Below are 7558 nucleotides of genomic sequence, written 5' to 3'. Positions count from 1 at the left end.
TGTCCAGAGCCCAGAGAACAGAATCCACAGCAGAGAGTTAGGGCACAGAGCACAGAGTGCAGAGCACAATGCACAAAGCACAGGGCCCAGAGCACAGAGCCGAGAACACAGAGCACAGTGACCAGAATCAGAGCACAGAGCACAGAGCACAGAGCCAGACCCCAGAGCACAAAGTGCAGAGCACAGAGAATGGAGCCCAGAGCACAGAACATAGAGCCATAAGCACAGACCCAGAATAAAGAGCAAGAGTACAGAGACAGAGCACATAGCACAGAGCACTGTGAACCAAGCCCAGAGCACAGAGCCCTGAGAACAAAGCACAGAGCACAGAGCCCAGACTGAGACCAGATATCAGACAGAGCACAGAGCATAGAGCCCAGAGTGAGAGACCAGAAAAAAGAGCCCAGAGTCAGAGCCCAGAGTCAGAACCCAGAGCCCAGAGCAGAGCCCAGAACAAGAGTTCAGAGCAAATAGCCAGAGCACAGAGCACAGTGCAAAAAGCACAGAACACAATGCACAGAGCAGGAGCCCAGAGCCAGAACTCAGAGCGAAGAGTTCAGAGCACAATGCACAGAGCACAGAGTCAGAGGACAGAACATAGAGCACAGATCCAGAGTCCAGAGCCGAGGGTACAGAGCACAGAGCACAGAGTAAAGAGCACAGAGACCAGAGCACAGAGCACAGAGTACAGATCACAGAGCCAAAAGCACAGACCCACAGCTCTGGGTTCTGACTCTGGGCTCTGGGTCTGTGCTTTGCACTCTGTGCTCTGGACTCTGGTCACTGTGCTCTGTACTCTAGGCTCTGGGCTCTGTGTTCTGTCTCTGTACTCTAGCTCTATGCTCTGGGTCCTGTGCTCTAGCTCTGTGCTCTGGGCTCTGTGTCTGTGCACTGTGCTCTTGTCTCTGGGCTCTGGGCTCTGTGCTCTAAGCTCGGGGCTCATTGATTTGTGCACTTGGCTCTGTGCTCTGTGCTGTGTGCTCTGGGCTCTGTACTCTGGGTTCTGTGCTCTGCACTCTGTACCCTGGGCTCTGGCTCTGTGCTATGTGCTCTCTGCTATGGACTCTGGGCACTTTGCTCTGTGCTCTCATCTCTAGTCTCTGTGCTCTGGGCTCTCGGTCTGTGGTCTGTACTCTGCTCTCTGTGCTCTGGACTCTGTGCTCTGGGATCTTGGCTTGTTTTTTTGTGCAGTGGGCTCTGTGCTCAGTGCTGTGTGCTCTGGACTCTGTGCTCTGCACTCTGTGTTCTGTGCTCTGTGCTCTGGGCTCTGGGCACTGTACACTGGACTCTGGTCTCTAGTCATTGTGCTCTGTGCTCTGGGCTCTGGAACTGTACACTGGACTCTGGTCTCTAGTCATTGTGCTTTGTGCTCTGTGCTCTTTGCTCTGGTCTCTGCACTCTGGCCTCTGACTCTGTGCTCTGTGCTCTGGTCTCTGTACTCTGTGCTCTGTACTCTGTGCTCTGGCACCATGCTGTGTCTGGGCTGTGTGCTCTGGGCTCTGGCTTCAGGCTCTGTCTCAATACTCTGGGTCAGGGCTCTGAACTCTGTCTGTTCTCTGGGTCCTGGCTTTATGCTCTGTGCTCTCTGCTCTGCACTCTGCTCCTCCAGGCTTGGTCTCTTGGTTCCTACTCTGTTCTCTGTGCTCTGTGCTATCTGCTCTTTGCTCAGGGTTCTGTGCTCTGTGCTCTGGCTCTGCACTCTGTACTCTGTGCTCTGGCTCTGGGTTCCTCCTCTGTTCTCTGTTCTCTGTGCACTGGACTCAGCTCTGTCTCTCTACTCTGGGTCTTGGTTCTGTGCTTTGTGCTCTGTGCTCTGGACTCTGGGCCCTGGCTTGGGCTCTGAGCTCTGTGCTCAGGGCTCTGTCCTCTGTCCTCTGGGTTCTGTGCTCTGGCTCTGTGTTCTCTGCTCTGCACTCTGTGCTTTGGGGTCTGGCTCGGTGCTCTCTGCTCTCTGCTCTGTGGTCTGTACTCTGGGTCTGTGGTCTGTGCTCTGCCCTCTGCGATCTGGGCTCTGGTTCTGTGCTCTGGCTCCATGCTCTGTGTTCTGTGCTGTGGGCTCTTTGCTCTGAGCTCTTGTTTGTGGGCTGTGTTCTGTCTCTGTACTCTGTGTCTGGGTTCTGGGCTCCATGTTCTGTGCTCTGTGCTCTGGCTGTGGGCTCTGTGATCTGTACTATACACCCTGTTCTCTGGACTCTGTGCTCTGGCTCTCAGCTCTGTCTACTGTGCATTGTGTTCTGTGCTCTGGTCTGTGGGCTCTGGCTGTGGGCTCTGTGCTCTGTGTTCTGTGCTCTCTGTTCTGTGCTCTGTTTCTGTGTCTGGATCTGTACAGGCTCTGTTCTCTGTGCTCTGTACTTTGTGCTCTGTGCTCTGGATCTGTGCTCTGTGATCTGTGCTATACACACTGATCTCTGGATTCTGTGCTCTGGCTCTCGGCTCTGTCTCTCCACTCTGGGTCTTGGCTATATGCTGTGTGCTCTGGTCTCTGGTCTCTGGGCACTGGCTGTGGGCTCTGTGCTCTGTGCTCAGGGCTCTGACTCTGAGCTCTGGGCTCTCTGTTCTGCAATCTGTGCTCTGGGCTCTGAATCTTGGCTCTATCTCTGTTTTCTGTGCTCTGTGCTGTGAGCTCTGGGATATGGGCTTTGTGTTCTGTCTCTGTACTCTCGATCTATGCTTTAAGCTATGTGGTCTGTGCTCTGCACTCTGCACTCAGGGCTCTGGCTCTGTGCTCTGTGCTCTGTGCTCTGTGCTCTGGCTCTGTGCTCTATACTCTGAACTCTGTGCTCTGGGCTCTGATTCTGTGCTCTGTGCTCTTGTTCTGGCTCTGTGCTCTGTGATCTGTGCTGTACACCCTATTCTAAGTTCTCTGGGCTCTGGGCTCTGACCCTTGGCTCTGTTTCTCTACTCTGGGTCTTAGCTCTGTGCTTTGTGCTATGTTCTGTGGTCTCTGGACTCTGGCTCTGGGCCTTGTGCTCTTAGCTCTGGGCTCTGGCTCTGAGCACTGGCTCTGGGCTCTGTGCTCTGTGCTCTGGGCTCTGTGCTGTGTGCTCTGAGCTCTGTGCCATGTGCTCATGTCTCTGTGCTCAGTGCTCTTGACTCTGGGATCTGTCTCTGTGCTCTGCACTCTGGGCTCTGGACTCTGGGCTCTGGCTCTGTGCTCTGTGCTCTGTGCTCTGTGCTCAGGGCTCTGGTTCTGTGCTCTGTGTTCTCTACTCTGGCTCTGTACTCTATGCTGTACACTCTGAGCTCTGTGCTCTGGCTCTGTGTTCTGTACTCTGCCTCTGTGCTCTGCCTCTGTGCTCTGGGCTGTGACTCTGGGCTCTATCTATGTTCTCTGTGCTCTTTGCTGTGAGCATTGGGATGTGGGCTCAATGTTCTGTCTCTGTATTCGGGATATATGCTCTCTTCTATGCACTCTGTGCTCTGGGATCTATGCTTTGGTCTCTGTGTTCTGTGCTCTGTGATCTGTGCTCTGCACCCTGGGCTCTTGGTTCTCAGTGTGCTCTAGGCTGTGTGCTCTGCACAATGTTCTCTGGGCTCTTTGCTCTGCATTCTGTGCTCTAGGCTCTGGCTCTGTGTTCTGTGCTCTGTTCTCTGGGCTCTGGGCACTCAGCTCTGTGCTTGGGTTTCTGGTCACTGTGCTCTGTGCTCTGTGCTCTGTGTTCTGTGCTCAGCACCCTGGGCTCTGGGCACTGGCTGTGTGCTCTGGGCTCTGTGCACTCTGCTCTAGGCTCTGTGCTCTAGGATCTAAGCCCTGTGCTTTGTGTTATGGTCTCTGGTCTCTGTGCTCTGAGCTCTTTGCTCTGTCCCTATACTCTTGCTCTGTACTCTGGGTCTGGGCTCTGTGCTCTGTGCTCTCTGCTCTGGTGTGTGGTCCCTGTGTTTTGGTCTCTGTGCTCTGCACTCTGTGCTCTGTGCTCTGCCCTCTGTGCTCTGGCTCTGTGCTTGTGCTTTGTGCTGTGTGCTGTGTGCTCTTGTCTCTGGTTGGGCTCTGGGTTCTGACTGTGTGCTCTGGGCTGTGTGCTCTGCACAATGTGCTCTGTGCTCTGTGCTCTGCATTCTGTGCTCTAGGCTCTGGCTCTGTGCTCTGTGCTCTGTTCTCTGGGCTCTGGGAACTGGGCTCTGTGCTTGGGTTTCTGGTCACTGTGCTCTGTGCTCTGTGTTCTGTGCTCTGCACCCTGGGCTCTGGGCTCTGGCTGTATGCTCTGGGCTTTGTACTCTCTGCTCTAGGCTCTGTGTTCTAGGATCTAAGCACTGTGCTTTGTGTTATGGTCTCTGTTCACTGTGCTCTGGTCCCTGTGCTCTGTGCTCTTTCTCTGTACTTTGGCTCTGTACTCTGGGTCTGTGCTCTGTGCTCTTTTCTCTGGTTCTAGGCTCTGTCTCAATCCTCTATGTCTGGGCTGTGAACTCTCTGTTCTCTGGCTCCTTGCAGTGTGCTCTGTGCTCTGTGCTCTGTCTCTGTACGCTGGCTCTGTACTCTGTGCTTGTGCTCTGTGCTCTGTGCTGTGTGCTCTTGTCTCTGGTTCTATGCTCTGTCTCAATCCTCTAAGTCTGGGCTGTGAACTCTCTCTCTGTTCTCTGGGTCCTTGCAGTGTGCTCTGTGCTCTGTGGTCTGTGCTCTGCACTCTGGGCTCTGGTTCTATGCCCTCTCTCTGTACTCTGGCCCTATCTCTGAGCTCTGGGCACTGTTCTCTCTGCTCTGGTCTCTATGCTGTTGTCTCTGTGATGTGTGGTTTGTGCACTGGGCTCAGAGCAGGAGCCCACAGTCAGAACCTAGAGCACAGAGCACAGACCACAGAGCACAGAAAAGAGAGCAGGTGCCCAGAGCCAGAGCATTGATTTGTGCACTCTGCTTTGTACTCTTTGCTTTGTGCTCCGGGCTCTGTAGTCTGGACTCTGTGCTCTGTGCTGTGTGTCTGGGCTCTGTGCTCTGACCTCTGTGCTTGGTGCTCTGTGCTCTGTGCTCTGTGCTCTGGTCTCTGATCACTGTGCTCTGTGCTGTGCCTGTCTCTGAACTCTGGCTCTGTACTCTGTGTCTGGACTCTCAGGTCTGTGCTCTGTGCTCTGGTGTCTGTGCTCTGCACTCTGTGCTCTTTGCTCTTTGCTCTGTACTCTGTCCCCGGGCTTTGTCTCTGGGCTCCTACTCTGTTCTCTGTGCTCTTTGCTCTCTGCTCTGTGAACAGGGCTCTGTGCTTTTTGCTCTGGCTCTGTGCTCTGTGCTCTGGCTCTGCACTCTGTGCTCTGTGCTTTCTGCTCTGGGCTCTGTGCTCAGCGCTCTGGTTCTGGGCACTGTCTCTGACTCTGGGTCTTGGCCCTATGCACTGTGCCCCATGCTCTGTCTGTGCTGTGTGCTCTGGCTCTGCACTCTGCACTATGGGCTCTGGCTCTGGACTCCTCCTCTGTTCTCCATGCTCTCTGCTCTGGTCTCTGACTCTGAGCACTGGTTCTGTGCTCTGTGTTCTGCACCCTTGGCTCAGGTCTGTGTGCTCAGTGCTCTTGGTCCTGGGCTCTGCCTCTGTGCTCTGTGCTCTGGGTTATGGCCTCTGTACTCTGGTCTCTGTGTTCTGTGCTCTACACTCTGCACTCTTTGTTCTGGCTCTGTGCTCTGGCTCTGTTCTCTGTGCTGTGGGCTCTTTGCTCTGAGCTCTGGGCTCTGGACTGTGTTCTGTCTCTGTACTTTGAGTCTGGTCTCTGGGATCTGTGTTTTGTGCTATGGTCTCTGTGTACTGTGCTCTGTTCTCTGTACTCTGTCTTCTGTGCTCTGTACTCTGTGCTCTGTGCTCTGGCTCTGTGCTCTGTGATGTGTGCTGCACACCCTGTTCTCTGTTCTCTGTGCTCTGTGCTTTGAGCTCTGGGATGTGGGCTCTGTGTTTTGTACTCTGGATCTATGCTCTGAGCTATGTGCTCTGTGCTCTGTGCTCTGGCTCTGTGCTCAATGCCCCGCACTCTACGCTCTAGGCTCTGGCTCTGTGTTCAGTGCCCTCTGCTCTGTGCTCTCCACTCTGGCACTGTACTCTGGGCTTTAAGCTCTGGCTCTGTGTTCTGTGATCTGTGCTGTATTCCATGTTCCTTGCTCTCTGTGTTCTGGGATCTGGCTCTCAGCTGTCTCTCTACTCTGGGTTTTGGCTCTGTGCTCTGTGTCCTGTGCTCTGGTTTCTGTGCTCTGGCTCTTTGCTCTGTGCTCTGTGCTCAGGGCTCAGGCTCTGTGCTCTGTGGTCTGCACTCTGTGCTCTGGGCTCTGGCTCTGTGATCCTCCTCTGTTCTCTGTGCTCTGTGTGCTGGGCTCTGGCTCTGAGAACTGGTTCTGTGCTCAGTGCTGTGTGAACTGCACCCTGCGCTCAGGTCTCTGAGCTCAGTATTCTTGGGCATGGGCTCTGCCTCTCTGCTCTGTGTTCTGGGATCTGGGCTCTGTACTCTGGTCTCTGTGCTTTGTGCTCTGCACTCTGTGCTTTGGGCTCTGGCTCTATTCCCTGTGCTCTGTGCTGTGGGCTCTTTGCTCTGAGTTCTGGGCTGTGGGCTGTGTTCTGTCTCTGTACTCTGGGTGTGGGCTCTGGGATCTGTGTTCTGTGCTCTGGTCTCTGTGCTTTGTGATCTCTGCTGTATGCCCTGTTCCTTGGACTCTGTGATCTGGGCTCTGGCTCTTGGCCTATCTCCACTCTCGGTCTTGGTTCTGTGCTTTGTGCTCTGTGCTTGGCTCTCTGGGTTCTGGCTCTGTATTCTGTGCTCTCTGCTCTGTTCCCTCTGCTCTGGAACTGTGCTCTATACTCTCTTCTCTGACTCTGTGCTCTGTAATCTGATCTGTATGCCCTATTCTCTGTTCTCTGGATGCTAGGCTCTGTCTCTTGGCTCTTTCTCTCTACTCTGGGTCTTGGCTCTGTGCTTTATGCTCTGTGTTCTGTGCTCTGTGCTTTGTGCTCTGTACTCTGTGCTCTGGACTCTGGGCTCTGGCTCTGTGCTCTGTGTTGTGTGCTCTGGTTCTGTGCTCTGGGCTCTACTCTTTGCACTATGGGTTCTGGGCTCTGGGCTCTCACTCTGGGCTCTCATTCTGGGCTCTGGGCTCTTTGTTCTGTCTCTGTACTCTGGGTCTCAGCTCTGTGCTGTGGTCTGTTGTGATCTGTGGTCTAACCTCTGGGCTCTGGTCTTTGTTCTGCTTCTCTATACTTGGTCTGGGCTCTGAGCTCTGTGCTCTGGCTCTGTGCTCTAGCTCTGCACTCTGTGCTCTGGCTCTGGCTTTGGTTTCTGGCTATTTCTTCTGGCACTGTGTATTGCACTCTTCACTCTGGACATTGGAGCAGTGCTCTGGCTCTGTTCTCTGCACTCTCTTCTCTGCACTCTGCACTCTGGGCTCTGGCTCTGTACTCTTTGCTCTGTGCTTTGGGCTCTGTGCTCTGGGATCTCAACTCATTGATTTGTGCACTGGGCTCTGTGGTCTGTGCTATGTGCTCTGGCCTCTCTACCCACTGCTCTGTGTTCTGTGCTCTGTGCTCTGTGCTCTGTGCTCTGGACTCTGTGTTTTGGGTTCTCTTCTCTGTGCTCTGTGCTCTGGTCTCTGCCCTCTCCC

This window comes from Sciurus carolinensis, assembly GCF_902686445.1.
Source record: "Sciurus carolinensis chromosome 14 unlocalized genomic scaffold, mSciCar1.2 SUPER_4_x, whole genome shotgun sequence".
NCBI classification, from domain to species: Eukaryota; Metazoa; Chordata; class Mammalia; order Rodentia; family Sciuridae; genus Sciurus; species Sciurus carolinensis.
This window is presented reverse-complemented; position numbering follows the sequence as displayed.